Source organism: Capricornis sumatraensis, chromosome 9 (assembly GCF_032405125.1).
Source record: "Capricornis sumatraensis isolate serow.1 chromosome 9, serow.2, whole genome shotgun sequence".
In the NCBI taxonomy this organism is placed as follows: Eukaryota; Metazoa; Chordata; class Mammalia; order Artiodactyla; family Bovidae; genus Capricornis; species Capricornis sumatraensis.
The window spans coordinates 63,942,425-63,964,228 of NC_091077.1; positions in this window are offsets into that span (position 1 = coordinate 63,942,425).

The window sequence follows — 21,804 nt, forward strand, 5'->3', positions numbered from 1 at the left end:
TCAGTCGTGTACAACTCTGAGACCCCATGAACTGCAGCATGCCAGGACTCCCTGTCCATCACCAACTCCCGCAGATTACTCGAACTCGTGTCCCCCCACCAAATAAAGTCTGTCACTGTTTCCACTGTTTCCCCATCTATTTCTCATGAAGTGATGGGACCAGATGCCATGATCTTCGTTTTCTGAATGTTGAGCTTTAAGCCAACTTTTTCACTCTCCTCTCTCACTTTCATCAAGAGGCTCTTTAGTTCTTCCTTTTTGCCATAAGGGTGGTGTCTTCTGCATATCTGAGGTTATTGTTATTTCCCCCAGCAATCTTGAATTCCAGCTTGTGTTTCATCCAGCCCAGCGCTTCTCATGATGTACTCTGCATATAAATTAAATAAGCAGGAGACAATATGCAGCCTTGACGTACTCCTTTCCCTACTTGGAACCAGTCTGTTGTTCCATGTCCAGTTCTAACTGTTGCTTCTTGACCTGCATACTAATTTTTCGTGAGGAAGGCCAGGTGGTCTGGTATTCCCATCGCTTCCAGAAATTTCCACAGTTTGTTGTGATCCACGCAAAGACTTTGGCATAGTCAATAACACGGAAGTAGATGTTTTTCAAGAACTCTCTCACTTTTTTGATGATCCAGCGGATGTTGGCAATTTGATCTCTGGTTCCTCTGACTTTTCTAAATCTAGCTTGAACATCTGGAAGTTCACGGTTCATGTACTGTTGAAGCCTGGCTTGTAGAATTTTGAGCATTACTTTACTAGCGTGTGAGATGAGTGCAGCTGTACAGTACTTTGAGCATTCTTTGGCTTTGCCTTTCTTTGGGATTGGAATGAAAACTGACATTTTCTAGTCCTGTGGCCAGTGCTGAGTATCCCAAATTTGCTGGCATATTGAGTGCAGCACTTTCACAGCAGCATCTTTTAGGATTTGGAAGAGCTCAACTGGAATTCCATCACCTCCACTAGCTTTGCTTATAATGTTGCTTCCTAACTCCCACTTGACCCACATTCCAGGATGTCTCACTCTAGGTGAGTGACCACAGTATCGTGGTTATCTGGGTCATGAAGATCTTTTTCGTATAGTTCTTCTGTGTATTCTTGCCACCTCCTCTCAATATCTTCTGCTTCTATTAGGACCATAGCATTTCTGTCCTTTATTGAGCCCATCTTTGCATATGTTCCCTTGGGTTCTCTAATTTTCTTGAGATCTCTAGTCTTTCTCATTCTATTGTTTCCCTCTATTCCTTTGCACTGCACTGAGGAAAGCTTTCTTATCATCTCCTTGCTATTCTTTGGAACTCTGCATTCAAATAGGTGTATCTTTCCTATTTTCCTTTGCTTTTTGCTTCTCTTCTTTTCTCAGCTATTTATAAGGCCTCCTCAGACAGCAATTTTGTCTTTTTGCATTTCTTTTTCTTGGGGGTGGTCTTGATCACTGCCTCCTGTAAATTATCATGAACCTCCATCCATAGTTCTTCAGGCACTCTGGCTATCAGATCTAATCCCTTCAATCTATTTCTCACTTCTGCTGTATAATCTCAAGGGATTTGATTTAGGTCATACATGAATGGTCTAGTGGTTTTCCCTACTTTCTTCAATTTAAGTCTGCTTTTGGCAATAAGGAGTTCATGATCTGAGCCACAGTCAGCTCCGTCTTGTTTTTGCTGACTGTATAGAGCTTCTCCATCTTTGGCGCAAAGAATATAATCAATCTGATTTTGGTATTGACCATCTGAAGATATCCATGTGTAGAGTCTCCTTTTGTGTTGTTGGAAGAGGGTGTCTGCTCTGACAAGTGTATTCTATTGGCAAAATTCTATTAGCCTTTGCCATGCTTCATTCTGTACTCCAAGGCCAAATTTGCCTGTTACTCCAGGTGTTTCTTGACTTCCTACTTTCGCATTCCAGTCCCCTATAATGAAAAGGACATCTTTTGGGGGTGTTAATTCTAGCAGGTCTTGTAGATCTTCGTAGAACTGTTCAACTTCAGCTTCTTCAGCATTACTGGTCAGGACATAGACTTGGATTACCGTGATATTAAATGGTTTGCCTTGGAGATGAACAGAGATCATTCTGTTATTTTTGAGACTGCATCCAAGTACTCCTTTTTGGACTCTTTTGTTGACTATGATGGCTATTCCATTTCTTCTAAGGGATTCCTACCCATAGTAGTAGATATAATGGTCATCTGAATTAAATTCACCCATTCCAATCCATTTTAGTTCACTGACTCCTAAAATGTCAATGTTCATTCTTGCTATCTCCTTTTTGACCACTTCCATTTTGCCTTGATTCATGGACCTAACATTTCAGATTTCTATGCAATATTTCTCTTTATGGCATCGGACTTTACTTCTGTCTCCAGTCACCTCCACAACTGGGTGTTGTTTTTGCTTTGGTTCCATCTCTTCATTCTTTCTGGAGTTATTTCTCCACTGATCTCCAGTAGCATAGTGGGCAGCTACTTACCTGAGGAGTTCATCTTTCAGTGTCCTATCTTTTTGCCTTTTCATACTGTTCATGGGGTGCTCAAAGCAAGAATATTGAAGTTGTTTGCCATTCCCTTCTGCAGTGGACCTTGTTTTGTCAGAACTCTCCACCATAATCCATCCATCTTGGGTGGCCCTACATGGCATGGCTCATAGTTTCATTGCGTTACACAAGGCTGTGGTCCATGTGATCAGATTGGTTAGTTTTCTGTGATTGTGGTTTTCAGTCTGTCTGACCTCTGATGGAGAAGGATAGAGGCTTATCATGGAAAGATTTAGATTGACGTATTATACTACCATGTGTAAAATACATAGCTAGTGGGAACTTGCTGTGTAGCACAGCAAGCTCAGCCGGGTGCTCTGTGATGGCCTACATGGATGGCATGGCATGCGTGTGAGGGAGGGAGGTTCAAGAGTGAGGGAATATATGTATACATATAGCTGCTTTACCACATTGTACAGCAGAAACTAACACAACCTTGTAAAGCAACTGTTTTTCAGTTTAAAGAAGAGCTGATGGGCTACACAGCCATACAGGTGCATAATGCTGCCCTTAAGAATGGCGGGGGGGAGAATGACGGGGGGGATTTGGGGAGCTATTTTCAAGTACCAAGATATACACTCTTAGCATGACCATTCAAAGAGTCACTTTTCACTTTGGGGTCATGGAGGGATAAATACAAAAGAAGAGAAACTTAAACTCCTCTACTTGGAGAGCTGAGACGCTTCAATACTCCATGGCACAAAGGCCTAATATATAGTGCCAAGAGATTACTTCTCCCTTAAGAGACAGCTTTTCAACCAATGGAGCTGAAAAATCACCTCCATTACAACTACCTCTTATGTGGGGCTTTGTATATAACAGGCCCTGTTCTAGACACATCACCTTTCTTAAACCTCACAATAAAGTAATACTGTAGGGAATAATTTATTTACCATGTATAGGCCTGCTAATGAAAGTTCAGTAACCTACATAGAGCATCACTACTAGGTTCCAGTAGGACTTGTATCCATTCCCAGACATTTTGATTCCATGATCTTATTTATCAAATGCTAGAGTCATTCTCACAGATATAATGATCTGGCTAATTTTCCATTGGAATCTGGAATTAATCCCACCCAATGGGAAAAATCGGTCCCCTCTGGACCATCACCAAGCAACAATGATACAATCTGATATTTTCTAGTTTGTTTCCAATGGTGTCAGTACAAAGCCAAGTTCTTTTATTAGTCTAAGAATGAAATCCCTGGTAATTACATCCCGAAAGATTTTACGACCAAACCTTCCTATGGCTTCCTTATTTTGTCATTGAGGTTGTTCATTTTCTATTAGAAAAGGACTCAGACACACTCTTGGAGTGAGGCATAGCTGGAGCTGGACATACATCTCACCCAGATGACAGCATCTTAACAACTTAGTGGTGTTAGATTCCCAGGAACATTTTCTCTCTTGGAAGAGAGCAAAAACAGATTGAATTGGGACAAACACTTTCTCTGGTCCTAATCAGTACTTTTCTTCTTAACGGGTAGAAAGACAAGAAAAACAAATCCAGTTTATATGACACACACTGAGGTAGTCTCATCATCATTGCTGTGCACCTGTTCTCATTCAGTTACAATACAACATGAGTCAAATTTCCTGAGGATTCACATGCATACATACACAGAACTGCTCACATGCATCCATATAGATGACTTTGGAAGGAAAACCACTAAGATGTTAACAGTGGCTCACTGGATGGTGGGAATGAAATTTTCACCTTTACATATTTTCCTATTTTCTCTTTATTTTCTACAAAAAAAAAACAATGTTACTTTTATAATCAGTAGAAACACTGCTTGAAATACTACATTCCAAAGTCACAACAGACTAGAAGTCAGAAGAGCTCTGTCTATGTTCCCACCTCTATTCCTACCAGTAGTGAATCTTGGAGTGAGCCACTTCATTCTCTAAGATGCAAGTTTGTCAACTGTAAAACTGAGTGTTGATTCCTAAACAGCCTTGAAAGAATTATTGAAAGGATTAGAGGGATAATGTACATGAAAGTCCTTGTTAAACTATATTCAAAGCTGAGATAGCCCTGTCTTTATGTAACAGCAAAGGTTATTACTTAAAAGCAAGAACAGTTTTGGAAGCTCCATCTCACTGCTGAATCTAGCAAAGGGCTAAACAACAGGCTCCCTAAAAACAAATGAGTACTTCATTCAAAATTTTTAAGTGATATGGCTTCCATTGGAAGGGTTACATAATCTTTTCATTACCATAGATGATTATTATCAGACGGTATTCCCAGAGACAGTAATGGGTGTAACTATTATTTAGGGAAAGAGGGAGGGGGGGAAGAATGCAATGTACTTGCTTAGACATTCTATTTTTTCCCAGGTGTAAAAATCTCCAGACAGAGAATTAAGTTACAGAGGTGGAATACCCCCCAAGGGGAAAAATTAGACTGTAAAAGTGCACAGCTAAGCGTATTTTCATGATGATTCAAAATGTACATTTTGAACCTCTTAATGTGCCTCATTTAGGAAGACTAATGAAGGCTGAAAGAAGCCAAGCACATCAAGTTGGGTAGGAAGAGTAAAAAGGAAGATTAAAAAAAAAAAAAACAAAATTAAAAAAAACCTTGGACTCCCTTTTCCGTTACCCCAAAGTTTTTCCCTAGAGACTATATTGCTGTTGCTGCTGCTAAGTCGCTTCAGTCGTATCCCACTCTGTACGACCCCATAGACAGCAGCCCACCAGGTTCCCCTGTCCTTGGGATTCTCCAGGCAAGAACACTGGAGTGGGTTGCCATTTCCTTCTCCAACGCATGAAAGTGAAAAATGAAAGTGAGGTCGTTCAATCGTGTCTGACTCCGAGCAACCCCATGGCCTGCAGCCTACCAGGCTCCTCCGTCCATGGGATTTTCCAGGCAAGAGTACTGGAGTAGGGTGCCATTGCCTTCTCCAAGAGACTATATTAGAAATATTTAATGTTTTCTTAAGAACAATGGGCTGACACAGAAGGGATTTCAGCAGGAAAATGAGAAGATCAAACTTCAGAAAAAAGCAGAATTAACAGAGGTTTTCATAAAGGCTGAAGGTAATGTTAAGTAAAATATAATGACTAAAATTAAGGAGGTAACAACAGTCCTCTATTTCTTCATTTATCTAAGTAGTTTGGAGTATGGTGTTTACTCCCAAGAGCCAAGGTCTCAAGGGGACCTCCACCAGGGCTACCGCTCTGGTGAGAGGCTTAGAACACAGGTCCTCTCAGAAACACTTGAACAGACAAGAGATACTTCCTAAGGGAGATAGTGCATGGGAAACACAATCATTAACTTATAGCATTTGAAGGACTATTCACATATCTGGTCATTTTACAGGGCAAATCAGCTCAACGAAGATACTCTTCCCAGAAATATCAAGTGTGCACCTTGCTATTCTCATTGGTCTATTTCCTTCCAGGAAGCTGAACATCAAGGACAGGAAACCAAGATTGGGGACTCCAGTATAAAGCACTCTAGGAAAAGACTTACTCTAAAACCATATGTAACTGTCTAAATAATCTAAAGGGGAACAGACTGCTTACCTAGGGAGAGGGTAAATGATAAAAAAAAAAAAAACACTGAGTTTTAAGTTAGTTCTGAAGTGATAATCTCAGTGTTACAGAAATCTGAAACTACATGCTCTATTTATTTATAGACTCTAACAAACAAATGTATAAAAGAACTATAAAAAACACTCCTTAGGCAGAGCATCTTCTTATGGTGGAGTAACACACAATAAAAGTTCAGGACTGCTTTTATTCCTTCCGCCATCTCTCTTTATTAAGAAAAAATCTTTTAGGAGTATTGCCTTCTGTATTGGAGAAAGGACATCCTTTATGTGAGTAAACTAACAGGAGGAAATGTATGTAATTTTTCTTTATAGTTTTATCAAGTAATGCATTCTTATTTTACTTACAGCATAAATGTACTTACAGTATGAATATAAAGAGAGAACAATATATATTTTTTTAAGATTTTTTTGTTGCAGTAAAATATAAAGTTTAGATATTAACTATTTTAAGTGACCTTAAATACATTCCCATTTTTGTGAACCATCACCACTATCCATATCTAGAATGTTTTCATCACCCCACAGAGAAACCCTATCCATTAAAAAATAAATTTGCAATGGAATATTACTCAGCCATTAAAAGAAACAAAATCAGGTTTTCCGTAGAAAGGTAGATGGACATAGAGTCTGTCATACAGAATGAAGTCAAAAAGAGAAAAACAAATATCACAAATTAACACACGCATGTGGAATTTAGAAAACTGATCCAGATGAACCTATTTCCACAGCAGTAATAGAGATGCATATGCAGAGAAAGGACATGTGGTCTCAGCGGTGTGTAGGAAAGGGTGGACAAACTGAATAGTATTAACATACATACACTGCTGCTGCTGCTAAGTCACCTCAGTCGTGTCTGACTCTTTGCAACCCCATGTATGCAGCCTACCAGGCTCCTCCGTCCATGGGATTTTCCAAGGAAGAGTACCATGGTGGGTCGCCTTTGCCTTCTCTGATGTATACACTGCTGCTGCTGCTACTACTAAGTCGCTTCAGTCGTGTCCGACTCTGTGAGACCCCCACAGACGGCAGCCCACCGGGCTCCCCCATCCCTGAGATTCTCCAGGCAAGAATACTGGAGTGGGTTGCCAGTTCCTTCTCCAATGCATGAAAGTGAAAAGTCAAAGTGAAGTCACTTCAGTCGTGTCTGACTCTTCGCGACCCCATGGACTGCAGCCTACCAGGCTCCTCCGTCCATGGGATTTTCCAGGCAAGAGTACTGGAGTGGGTCGCCATTGCCTTCTCTGATGTACACACTACTACGTGTAAAATAGATAGCTGGTGGGAACGTGCTGTATAGCACACAGAGCTCCGTTCAGTGCTCTGTGATGACTTAGAGGAGTGGGATGGGGGGTGGTAGGAGAGGTCCAAGAGGGAGGGAATATATGTATAGATATAGCTGATTCACTTTGTTGTACAGAAGAAACCAATACAGCATCGTAAGGCAATTATACTCCAATTAAAACACAAACAGTAACTTTATCCCTTCAGTCAGCCCCTGGGAACCATTACTCTACTTCCTGTCTATACAAATTTTGACAGGTATAATCTGTTTTATGTTAAGACTGTATATTCAAAGCAAACTTTGTGATTTCTCAAGTCCATTCAAGGTCTTTGCCCCATAGGCATGTTCCAAATACTAGCGACTATCACCAGTTCTTTCTGTAGGTCACCTGAGAGTGAGAGGCTTGTGTTCGGGGCTGAACTTTGCTGAATGAGGGACATCCAACCTTGGAAAAACCTAGTTTTCCTCTGGAAGCCTTGAATTTACATTATAAGAGCATGGACTACACAGCTTTTTATTATTCTTACAATAAAAGACGAAAGTCCATAAAATAGCCTTTGAGGCCTTGCACAATCTCCCTACTCATCTTTCCAGCCATCATTACCCCAATCAATCTGCTTCTTGTTCTCAGAGCTTGCTGTACAGATCTTTTCCCCATCCCTGATCATGCCGTGTTCCTCCTATCACAGGGCATTTATGCCATGTTTTCTCCATCTATGCCATTTCCTCTCTTTGAAATGCCTTTGCCTTTTCTGCTCACCTACTTCATTTCTAGTGATTCTGCAGGTTTAAGAATTACTTTCTCAGGAAAGCCTTTTCTACTGTTCTTTTTCAGTCCATTATAAATTCTCATTGAACTAAGTATTATATTTTTTTGAGTAGATGTTTTAGAAGTATCTACTAAATTGGTGCTTCCCCAATTAATGTGTCTGTTCCTCTAAATTATGTATGCCACATAAGGACAGGCAACAGTGGTTGATTTCCATAGAATTTCCAAAGCCTCAGCCATGATCCAACACAGAGTTATCAAACACTTTGGTTGCAAATAACTGAAAACACAATCCCAACTTGCTCAAGAAAAAGTAATTTTAAACTCACAGGCTGGGCTGGCTTTAGGACTGTCTTAAGATGAGAGAGAAATTCAAGAGCCCTATCTTCAGATACAAAATATCCTTTCATAAGCTGTGGACATAGTGTTCCTCTGTGTCTCCCTAATAACAGGTTGAGGGTCCTAGAGGTAACTGCCAAGAACACAGGAATGATGTTCCCAGGAACCTCATGTCAGTTCCAGCATTATTGCATTAGCTTTGATGTAAGCACTATTGCACTTGAGAGCAAAATATGAACCCAACTGTGCAAATGTACACCACTGGAAAAATCAGAGCCCCTCTGTGGGGGACTAATGTGCATTAGCAGAGAAAAGTGAGGGCAATTTTCCCTGCAGTTAATCTACCTCTTCTCCTTCCTGTGGCTTTGTCAGGTGCAAGGCGGAAAAGGCAATTACATGTTCTTTATTTCATCTCTTGATTTTTGTATTTTTTTTCATTAAACTAAAAGCAAAGAAACTAAAACTTGTGGAGTCTTTGGTTCTCAGATTTAGAAGAGACTTCAGATGTCAGCGAGACCAAGGATGAAGACATTCCTTTTACTCCTTCATTCATTCAATGGAGTCATTGTCAATGTCATACCTTCCATGAATCACTTCTGCCAAACATCTTCTAAATTCAAACTGAACCCAAATTTGTTGCCAAAAAATTGAGTTCCAGGGACCTATTTGCTGTCTTTATCAGTTACTTAACTTTTTGATTTAAATTACATTAATTTCTACCCAAAGGACAGCTGGAAGGTAGTCAAAATATGGATTAAAAGCTGAGAAAAGAATTCCGAGTTTTTTTTAGCTGATACAGAATGAACGTCACCTGCAAGTGATTATGAGTTGGCCTACAATTCTAAATTATTTCCAAATTAACTTTTCTCTGCTGAATGTTCTTTCATTTTACCTAGAGAATTTCTACAAGATTTGTGATGTATTAAGTATTAGCATTTCTACTGTACAAACGATGAGCTAAGAGCTCATTAAATCTCACTGGTCATGGTTACAGGTTCAGAAGGACAGGAAAAGAATAGATCTGGTGGATGATGGGTAAGCATGTCTTCTACCAGCTGCTCTGAAGTACTTTGATTTTATGTGTCTGGCACTGCGCTAGGGGCTTCAAATAATCTTCACATCCCATTTGGTCTTCATATCAGCTCTACACAGTAGATATTATTATCCCCATTTTACAAATGGTGCAAAAGAGGCTCAAAGAAGTTGGAGGCACAATCACGAGTGAGTCACGGTACCTCAGAGCAGGGTTTCTGTTCCCCTTCTAAGCATACTATTTAACAATTGATACAAAGTCTCCCCCTTGGAGGAACAGATGATCTTTCAGTGATAATTTCCCTCTATTCATACACTGAGCTACAATTCTGGGCCCAGATCTATTTTGGAGGCTGTGGGAAAGCAAAAATAGTATTAAAGATCTTACTTGTTATTAAAGGGTCAACCAATGAAAATGACTTAGACAAGTACATATTCATCATACATTACAGAGGAACAAAACTGGCCACCCGAAAATGTCTGTCTGGGATGCTGATTATTTTGAGCTGAAAGCAATCAAGGCTCAGAAGAGGGACTTGCCTGGGGGAGCACTGGCTAAGACTCTGCTTCCAATTCAGAAGGCCTGGGTTTGATTCCTGACCAGGGAACTAGAAACCACATGTCGCAACGAAGACCCAATGCAGCCAAACGAATACATGTATAAAGACTCAGGGAGAAAGTTTCCTTCCCTTTAACTGCCTGAAGAATTTTGATATTCTATTCCCGCAATAGTCTCTCTATCACCAGAGATATCTGCAGTGAATATAGGTAGGTGTGATGTGGCAGGGGGAATGGGGGCGGGGGGGATCAGGCCTAGAGATCAGAATCTGCTCTTGTCCCATGTCTCTGCATGGCCCATCAAACATTTATTCACCAAACTTTGCTTTTCCATCTCCAGGTAAATTGCTTGCCTTCCCCTCTGAAGTGCCAAACCTTTACTCTCAACAGACAGCTTCCTTTATCTTAAGCTAAAGATGGTACTTAAAGTGAGAGTTTCAAGCATTCTGGTGAGTTACTCAGTTTTTCTGGGCCTCTCTGATGTATACATGTTATTAAGTTTTGGTTTTCTCTGTTAATCAGTCTCATGTTAATTCAAATGTAATTTCTAAACCAGTCAGGAGGACCTAGAAGGGTAGAAAAAAAATTTCTTCCCCAAAAATACGTTCTGTAACATTCGATTTCTACAAGCTTGTACTGTTTCCCATTAAAAAAATAAAATAAAGATGTATATACAAAGCAATGCAAAGCACGAGCATCTACTACTCTTTCTTTGTGACTAAAACCCCTGTATCTCACTTCTGTCTGTCTTTAGCCACTCATTCAAGAGTTTCGGTTTGTTTGTTTTGGCCATACTCCACAGCATGTGGGATCTCAGTTCCCCGACCAAAGACTGAACCCACACACTCTGCATTGGATGCATGCTAACCAAACCACTGACTGCCAGGGAAGTCCCATCATCCCAGAGTTTTAATGATTAAATATGTTCTAACAAAAGCCTGTCGTCGCATACACTGAGGCCCAATTACAATCCACTGATCTAAACCATCCTCATGTGTGCATAATGTTTTGAAACATTCATTCAATTAAAAACTGAGTGCTTTCTACCCTCAAGGCACTGGGCAGGGGCTGAGTACACAGCTTTGACGCTTTCTTCACCACACCAGACTCACTTTTCCTCTTTGCTTTTGTCCCAAGCAACTTTGAAAGAGCCATGCCTTAGGAAAACTATGACATCTTTCTGATTTCAGCTACTAAATCACTGTGTGATAAGGAAAATGGAAGGAGAAAAGCAACAGCAACCCGATGTTTTAGGATAGACAGGCTAGTACAGTACAATTTACCAAACTTTTTGAAGAAATTGTGTGCAATATGCAGAGCTGATTTAAATATCTACAATTGATATTTTAAAATTCTATTTATATAACACTAAGAGATCAGCCCTGGGATTTCTTTGGAAGGAATGATGCAAAAGCTGAAACTCCAGTACTCTGGCCACTTCATGTGAAGAGTTGACTCCTTGGAAAACACTCTGATGCTGGGAGGGATTGGGGGCAGGAGGAGAAGGGGACGACAGAGGATGAGATGGCTGGATGGCATCATGGATTCGATGGACGTGAGTCTGAGTGAACTCCAAGAGTTGGTGATGGACAGGGAGGCCTGACGTGCTGCAATTCATGGGGTCGCAAAGATTCCGACATGACTGAGTGACTTAACTGAACTGAAGAGCTAATGGCAATGACGGATAAAACATGTTAAGATTTGGGCTAAGTAATACAAACTCAAAAAATGTCACTTGCCAAATGAAGAAGGAAGAGACAGAGGATGACATGGTTGGATGTTATCACCAAATCAACGGACATAAGTTTGAGCAAACTCCGGGAAATAGTGAAGGACAGGGAAGCCTGGTGTGCTGCAGCTCATAGGGTTGCAAAGAGTCAGACACATCTTAGCAACTGAACTACAAGTGGTTGTATAAGAATTCAGTCACTAGTCACTATAGCCATGGAACGTCAACACATCCCAAAGGGAGGTCAAGGAGCTAATCAGGAATGAAGCACTTTGTGGCACTAGAAAAACTGGCAGAACAAGCCTTTAGATAGTTGTTATTTTCAGGAGAAATCTTTTGTTCTTGGATTCTTTCATCTTCCCATACTTAGAAAAGCACAAAAATCATTAACTGGGGTATCTGTTCCTAGTGACTAGCTGCAAGCTTCTAACCAGATGTGTGCTTGGCTGCACATGTGCCCTTCATCAAAATCACATCTGTACTGACCTATTCCATTACCTTTTTGGAGCAGTTCCTCAGAGCTATCAGAGAAGCTCTCAGGAAATCCCCAAATAAAACTGAAACTCATGGATCTCACAGGATGCATCTTTATGTGTCGACAGTGTTTATACCCGTTTTGCCTAACAAGAACTCCAGGAGGTAGGTAGTGTCATGGTGCTCATTTTGTAGACAGCAAACGAGAATGCAGAGGGGGAAACTGCCCACGGCCGTTGCAGAGCCTATAGCAGGGACTACTGTATTATGATACTCTGTTTGCTACCCAGGTGCTCGGTGCTGGTGATGGAAGATTGGCAGAGACAGAAAGAAATGTTACTTTAATAGGATAAACAGACGCTTAGTACAAACCAGAGTGAGATATTAAAGGTGGTCCCTGAGTTACAACCCATGAACATCCCAACAAGAAAACTGCAGGCTAAGAGCATCTGCCTGTGGATGCTGACTGCGTGACACAGGCACTGAGCCTGTCGGAGCCTCACTTGCCTCACCTAGCAGGAGAAGATGGCCAGAGAGATCCAAGTGCGTAACAGAGAGCACGGAGGAAGCCCAGCGTAACTCCTGCCACAGGTAACCGGTAAATCAGTCTAGCCTGAATCTGAAGGGTGGATTTTTTCTTTAATTCTGTCTAGTCCCCAAAGATAGAAGGAACCTGTACACTGGAAGGAAGCCAGTACTGGGTAATCTCATGGCTTTTTCCTCCCATACCGCCACTCTATTCTTGTGTAGAGCATCAAACCAATGCACCAGGTAAATTCTGTGGATATGAAAATCATGGGCTCCACTGGAACAGACTTTCACTCATAACCCCTGGATTAGATGATCAACAGATTCATTTAGGGGGTTTTGTTTTCCTACAACAACACACTGCTCAGGAGATGTGACATATTCCAGCAGTAACGGGAGTTCATAATGACCAAGAATCCATAGCATATGGATAGAGTAAAGAAACCAGGAGGCACACATGGTAAGGCCTCCACAGAGGGAGGAGTATGTGCCTTGGGAAAACCTTCAGTAGGTTATGGTTCTATGTACCCTAGGGAAGCAGGAGGGCTTTGAGACTCCCGAGATTCTGGTCTAACAATTTCTAAAATAGGCCAGGGACAGTGCTATCTAGGTTGGTCATAACTTCTCTTCCAAGGAGTAAGCGTCTTTTAATTTCATGGCTGCAGTCACCATCTGCAGTGATTTTGGAGCCCAAAAAAAGAAAGTCTGACACTGTTTCCACTGTTTCCCCATCTATTTCCCATGAAGTGATGGGACCAGATGCCATGATCTTCGTTTTCTGAATGTTGAGCTTTAGGCCAACTTTTTCACTCTCCTCTTTCACTTTCATCAAGAGGCTTTTTAGCTCCTCTTCACTTTCTGCCATAAGGGTGGTCATCTGTATATCTGAGGTTATTGATATTTCTCTCGACAATCTTGATTCCAGCTTGTGTTTCTTCCAGTCCAGCGTTTCTCATGATTTTCTCTGCATAGAAGTTAAATAAGCAGGGTGACAATATACAGCCTTGATGTACTCCTTTTCCTATTTGGAACCAGTCTGTTGTTCCATGTCCAGTTCTAACTGTTGCTTCCTGACCTGCATACAGATTTCTCAAGAGGCAGGTCAGGTGGTCTGGCATTCCCATGTCTTTCAGAATATTCCACAGTTTATTGTGATCCACACAGTCAAAGGCTTTGGCATAGTCAATCAAGCAGAAATAGATGTTTTTCTGGAACTCTCTTGCTTGTTCCATGATCCAGCAGATGTTGGCCATTTGAACTCTGGATCCTCTGCCTTTTCTAAAACCAGCTTGAACATCAGGGAGTTCACGGTTCACGTGTTGCTGAAGCCTGGCTTGGAGAATTTTGAGCATTACTTTACTAGCATGTGAGATGAGTGCAATTGTGCGGTAGTTTGAGCATTCTTTGGCATTGCCTTTCTTTGGGATTGGAATGAAAACTGACCTTTTCCAGTCCTGTGGCCACTGCTGAGTTTTCCAAACTTGCTGGCATATGAGTGCAGCACTTTCACAGCATCATCTTTCAGGATTTGAAACAGCTCAACTGGAATTCCATCACCTCCACTAGCTTTGTTTGTAGTGATGCTTTCTAAGGCCCATTTGACTTCACATTCCAAGATGTCTGGCTCTAGATTAGTGATCACATCATCATGATTATCTGAGTCATGAAGATCTTTTTTGTATAGTTCTTCCGTGTATTCTTGCCACCTCTCCTTAATATCTTCTGCTTCTGTTAGGTCCAGACCATTTCTGTCCTTTATTGAGCCCATCTTTGCATGAAATGTTCCCTTGGTATCTCTAATTTTCTTGAAGAGATCTCTAGTCTTTCCCATTCTGTTCTTTTCCTCTATTTCTTTGCATTGATTGCTGAAGAAGGCTTTCTTATCTCTTCTTGCTATTCTTTGGAACTCTGCATTCAGATGCTTATATCTTTCCTTTTCTCCTTTGCTTTTTGCCTCTCTTCTTTTCACAGCTATTTGTAAGGCCTCTCCAGACAGCCATTTTGCTTTTTTGCATTTCTTTTCCATGGGGATGGTCTTGATCCCTGTCTCCTGTACAACGCCATGAACCTCATTCCATAGTTCATCAGGCACTCTATCCATCAGATCTAGACCCTTAAATCTATTTCTCACTTTCACTGTATAATCATAAGAGATTTGATTTAGGTCATACCTGAATGGTCTAGCGGTTTTCCCTACTTACTTACATGTTAATACATATATACATAACATTACAAAGGAGAATATTATTTATTGTGTTAATATCACAATTTCTACTTTGCATAAGATCAACTATGTACAACTGTGAGTCCAGCACTGCTAGCTGCTGTGTGACCTTGAACGAGCCTCTTCCTTACCCAGAAATCTAGAGTATGAGAAGATCAAAATAGACAAGTCATAAGATTCCACCTGCCTCTGAAGGTCAAGCATAGTGGGTTATCATTTATGAAGGACTTACTGTATACTGCTACTGCTAAGTCACTTCAGTCATGTCCGACTCTGTGCGACAGATAGATGGCAGCCCACCAGGCTCCCCCGTCCCTGGGATTCTCCAGTCAAGAACACTGGAGTGGGTTACCATTTCCTTCTCCAATGCATGAAAGTGAAAAGTGAAAGTGAAGTCGCTCAGTCGTGTCTGACTCTTAGTGACCCCATGGACTGCAGCCTACCGGGCTCCTCTGTTCATGGGATTTTCTAGGCAAGAGTACTGGAGTGGGGTGCCATGGCCTTCTCCATATTGTATACTAGGCATCACTTAAATATTTCCATTGCAGCATCTCTTTCAGTTATCTCAATTATCCTATCAGTGACTACTATTGTAAATGACTTCATATATAATAAGATACTGAATCTTAGAGAAATTAAATACATTTTCAAGACTATACTTACCAGTAAGTGCCAGAATCTACATTCAAATCTTAACTAAGTTTGGGAGCTTGAAATTCAGGTGCAAATGATTTTGTCAGATAGAGTTAAAAAGTAGAGTTCAGTAGATAAATATTAGATATTTTCATATATATAAAATAGAGATAATAGCTATCATAGAACATTAGTACTGCATCTAGTACAATAGCAATTATTCCATAAAATGTTATTATAAAACATAACCAGAGATGCTGATAGAGCCCTTAAACTTATAACTAAGCATATAGAAGAGAGGAAGGAAAACAAAACAAAAATTACCTCTACTTTAGAGCCCTATTTGAGCTCTAGCAATAGTATCTCTTGGACCAGTTTTCCTGTTTCCATTCATTCCATCCAATCACCCAGTTCCATGGCAAGCTAGAGAACAGTTAGGAGCACTGGTGAAGAGTCTAGGGACTTGGATTCCAAAACAGTGCAGTTAAGAGAATGAGCATAGACGTCAGGCTGTCAGCATTCAAGGTCAGATTCTACCATGAAGTGGAGTTATAGAAACTCTCTAAGACACAGTTTGCAGAATGATAAGAATAGGATATAGTTAGCCCACAAGACCTGGGATTGAATACCAGCAATATGTTGGCTATGTGACCTTAGGAAATTTACTTAACTTCTCTGTGCCAAATTTCCTTATAATAAGGAGAATATTAATAATGATGATGTGCATGTGTGTGTTAGTTGCTCAGTCGTATCTGACTCTTTACCATCTCATAGACTGTAGCCCACCAGGCTCCTTTGTCCACAGAATTCTCCAAGTAAGAATACTGAAGTGGATTGCCATTCCCTTCTCCGGGTACTAAAAGAGTTCCATCAAATAATACACGTACAGCAAATGTTTAAAACAGTATTTAGAACTGAATAAGAGTTTTTCTTTTTTAAAATATATATTTACATAGTCCACTATTAAGATCTGGGGTAACCTTGGCCAAGTCAATTCTCTCTGGAACTCAGTTTCTACACCACCTACCTGGTTGTTTCCCACTCCATGGATCTATGTTTGGAAGCAGCAAACCCTCTGTTGATTTTGCCCTGTACCATCGGGCAGCTGTAATCCTTGGAATCAGCGAGGAGAAACTGAAAGAGTATTACAGAATAAGCCCTGTCTCCACCCAACGCTTCCTCCTTCCTGTTTGTCTTTGGCCGCAAGGGACGCTAAGGCAGGGCCTGTGGTCCCGTGGTACTTCTTTTCCCTGTCGTTTTAGCATCCCCTCCATCTGCAAGTGGTCTATCCTCCATGAGGCCATCTACTATGACCCACATCACAGGAGGAAACCAAGGTTTAGCGAGTCTTAAGAACGGCCCTTTCTGGGCCAGTCTCTAACCCAGAATGACCTTACACTTAGCCTGTAGTAGCACCACAGAGTGAAGCTTCTTTTATTTATTTATTTACTTTTTAAGTGGACCACTTTATATTTACAAATATAAAGTGAACACTTTATATTTGCAAAATAAATTCTGAGTCTTCCAATTCTGTTAACATAGCTGCAAACTGGCCTTGAGACAGCAAGAGGAGTACAGGTAGAGGCCAGGGCCTGTTTTCAGGGCAGATAGTGAGTTTCCAAACAGAAGGTGTTTCAAAGGTCAAATCAAGACACACACTGCTTCCAGAACAATGCCACGAGGCTTTCCTCTGCTCCTCTTCTGAGCCGCTTTTTCCCAGCCTCTGGTTTGAAGAAGCCAAGTCAATCAGTGAGTTTCAAAAAGCCATGCCAGGAAAAGATAGCTTATAATCCCAGCATCATTAGGATTTATGTGTCAAACAAGTTTGAGAAATGCCAGTAAGAAAAAGGGCCAATCTCAATGCATGTGGATTTTTATTAGTAAAATTCTAGTCTCCCCTGCTAGCCTGGTGCCTTCTAGAAAAGGCTGTAACTTGTGGGTGAATTTTCACTAAAGCAGCACTGCCTGTTTGCCCCTATAAATGTGATGAGACAGGTGAAGAGGATAAATGTGATAACATCTCAGTTTTGAAACCAACACAAGAGGATGTTCCAAATACGTTTCTTACCTGTGACCTGAATTAGCAGAAAAGGAGAGGGTGCAAGGTGGCAGGGGGCTGGGTGTGTTAGTGCATATGCAAGGAAGTCCCATTTTAAGCAAACCAGCCAAGAAATACATTGGCTCTATAACAACAGCCCAAAAAAAAAAAAAAGAAGAAGAAAAGCAGAAGTGTTTCTGAAACTTTAACAGACATAACAGTCACTTGGAGATCTTACTAAATGAGAATCTGCATTTTAACAAGTGTGTGCCTGAGACCGAGATTCTGCATTTCTGACACGTTCCCATGTCACAGTCCATAGAGCATCCTTTGAGTCACAAGGAATCATATGACAAATTGTCACTTGATAGAGGGCTCAGGATAAGATTTATTTCATATACATAGGTAGTCCACACATAACTTTTTCTTTCACTAAAACTATGCATATTTTGATTAACAGCTTTCATCTTTTCAGAAGTAAAATTTTCTACCTTTTAATATTTTCATGTCTCTGAAATGAGGATGCCCTCTGCAATTCACAGCATTCTATAAACTGTCAGCCAAGTGCTGGACTTGAGTTATATTGAAGGTACCACTGCCTGGGCACCTGGAAACATCAAAAGCTAAGCACCAAAAATGCAGAAAAAAACAAACTTATGGTTAAGGGGGAAAGTGGGAAGAGAGGGATAAATTAGGAGGGGTAAATTAGGGATAAATCAGGATAAATTGTGAGGATTAACAAATATACACTAGTATATATAAAACAGATAATCAAGAAGGACATACTCTAGATCACAAGGAACTCTATTGAATACTCTAACAACCCTTATGGGGAAAAAATTTGAAAAAGAAAGTATATATGTATGAAAAGTGAAAGTGTTAGTTGCTCAGTCATGTCCAACTCTTTGCGACACCATGGACCATAGCCTGCCAGGCTCCTCTGTCCATGGAGTTCTCCAGGCAAGAATACTAGAGCCGATAGCCATTCCCTTCTCCAGGGGATCTTCCTAACCCAGAGATCAAATCTCCTGCACTGGCAGGTGGAATCTTTACCATTTGTGCCATCAGGGAAGCTCTGGATATATCACTTTGTTGCACACCTAAAACTAACACAACATTATAAATGAAATATGGGAGGTTTGGGGGAGAATGGATACATGTGTATGTATGGTCCTTCATTGTTCACCTGAAACTATCACAACATTGCTAATCTGCTATACCTCAATACAAAATAAAATACTTAAAAAGAAGAGATATATTCCAATATAAAATTTAAAAATAATTTAAAAACAACAAGAAATATGTAAAACAAAACAAAACACCTGCAGAATGGGTGTCAGTAGCTTAGACAAAATCCTGAAGGCAATCGAGGAGGCAAATGATGTGTGGAGATGGTAGAGGTAAGTCAGTTGTTTCCAAATGTTCCTTAAGTAGCCACCACAAGTAGGCTTGGTCTACTATGCTGCAAAGCCACCTTCAGAGGCCGGATTTTATTCAGGTGCAGGCTCTAAAAATGCTCCATTGTAAGTGCTCTGGATGACAGAGAGGAGGATTTTGTATTGTAAAAAATTGGTTCAACTCCAGACTGGCTTGGCTGACAGATTATAAAATACTACTGATGATCCAGTTAAAAGTGTGTCAGAGTTCAATTCTGAACAAAGTTTTAGGAACAGTTTATTTGTTCATTTTTTTTAAATAGGCACAACAGTAATAAAGGATTAAAAAGTCTCCAAATAAATCTAAAGTATATATTTATATCATGGTATAAATGCCCAGGTATTCGAAATGATGAGAGAGCAGTGTGTCACCATTTAATTGGCAGCTTTTTCTTCCTCCTTAGTTTAAAAGTGATGGTGAGTTTTATAATCCATGGCATCTTATTGTTGTTGTTGCTCAGTTGCCAAGTTGTGTCTGACTCTTTGCAACCCCATGGACTGCAACACAGCAGGCTGCCCTGTCCTTCACTATCTCCTGGAGTTTGCTCAAATCATGTCTATTGAGTTAGTTGATGCTTATATAACCATCTCATTTTCTGTGATCTTCTTCTCCTTTTGCCTTTAGTCTTTCCCAGCATCAGGGTCTTTCCCAATGAGTTAGCTCTTCACATTAGATGGCCAAAGTATTGGAGCTTCAGTTTCAGCATCAGTCCTGAATATTCATTGGAAGGGTCAATTTCCCTCAGGATTGACTGGTTTAATCTCCCTGCAGTCCCAACTCAGGAACTCTCAAGAGTCTTCTCTAGCACCACAGTTCAAAAGCATCAATTCTACAGTGTTTAGCCTTCTTTACGGTCCAACTCTCACATCTGTACATGGCTACTGGAAAAAACCATAGCTTTGACTACATGGACCTTTGTCAGCAAAGTGATGTCTCTGCTTTTGAATACGCTCTCTAGGTTTGTCATAACTTCTCTTCCAAGGAGCAAGTGTCTTTTAATTTCAAGGTTGGAGTCACCATTTGGAGGCTAAGAAAATAAAATCTGTCACTGTCTCCATTTTTCCCCCAACTATTTGCCATGAGGTAATGGGACTGGACGCCATAATCTTAAGTCTTTTTAATGTTTAGTTTTAAACCAACTTTTTCACTCTCTTAATACTCATCAAGAGGCTCTTTAGTTCTGTTTCGCTTTCTGCCATTAAAGTGGTATTATCTGCATATCTGAGGTTGTTGATATTTTTCCCAGCAATCTTGATTCCAGCTTGTGCTTCATTCAGCCCAGCATTTTGCATGGTGTACCCTGCATACAAGTTAAATAAGCAGGTAGCAACATACATCTTTACTATACTCCTTTCCCAATTTTGAACCAGTCGGTTGTTCCATGTCTAGTTTCAACTGTTCTGTCTTCTTTCTATTTTAAAGGGATATATTTTTATTCAGTGATCATATTAAAGCATTGGGGATGTTTGTATGTGAAAGTCCAGGGGCGATCTAAGTTTGAGGGGTCACATAAACTATCCCTCAACTGTTGCTTCTTGATCAGCATACAGGTTTCTCAAGAGACAGGTAAGCCATCTCTAAGAATTTTCTGCAGTTTGTTGTGATCCACATGGCCAAAGGCTTTAAGCATAGTCAATGAAGTGGAAGTTTTTTGTAGCATCTTAGGCTTGATTAAATGTGGTAGTGCTTTCTATTGTGCACTTTTCTTGTACCAGACAAGATGCCAAAGAGCCCATTCTCAGAAAACTCTTCAGATATACAACTATTACTCCTCACATGGCAAGAACTGTATAAATTTGTACTAAATATTACCATTTTTTTTCCATTTTACAGAAGAGACTGAGGCGTCAGAAGGGGTAACTTTCTTATTCAAGGTCAGACTGCTAAGTTCTAACTCTTAATTGCTAAATTATCTGTAGACAGGTTGGATTTGCATCTAACTAGCCTTTCCTCTACCAGATAGCTTCTTCAAATGGGTCTCAATCAGGTGGGTACCTACCTGCCACTATGTAAGAACCTTTGGAAATGTACCCTTTTATGTTGTGGGTGATGGTGGTAGTGGAGAGGGTGATATTTGGTCATCACAAGGCTAAGGGGGGACTGTGACATTTAATGAACACAGCCAGGACTCCCAACAGCTCAATGGTTAATACAGCCCTGCAAGATTCAAAGGATCCCTCAGGAAGGTTAACAGCACCCCTGCCGAGAAACACGATCAGGTATTTTGCCCCAAGAAAATATCTCACTGTAGAATCATGGTAGTGTTGTCCTAATGCATTCCAGAAGCGTCAATCTGTTTCAACTTAATTTGCTGACAAAGGAAAACCTCCCTCTACATCTAAATCCACTTAACCTATAAGCTGTCATTATGATACTTTCAGAATTGCTAAGGTTGTAAGTCTATAGGTTTTTTTAAAGATGCAATTGACTTCACTCCTGTTAAATCTGCACTCTAACATATCAAATGGTCCCTTGGGAAACCCAGATGATACACAGGGTAAATAAAGCATGAGAAGAATGCAAAACTCTCTCTGCTAACTTTGAACCAGAGGTTCATGGATGGTATTATTTAACTTTCTTGGGAGTCTAGACAGATAAGGAGAGTCCTCACAGTCTTTGCACCTATCTTCAAGCTTCTTTCCTTAAACCTATATCATCACTACCAGGGTT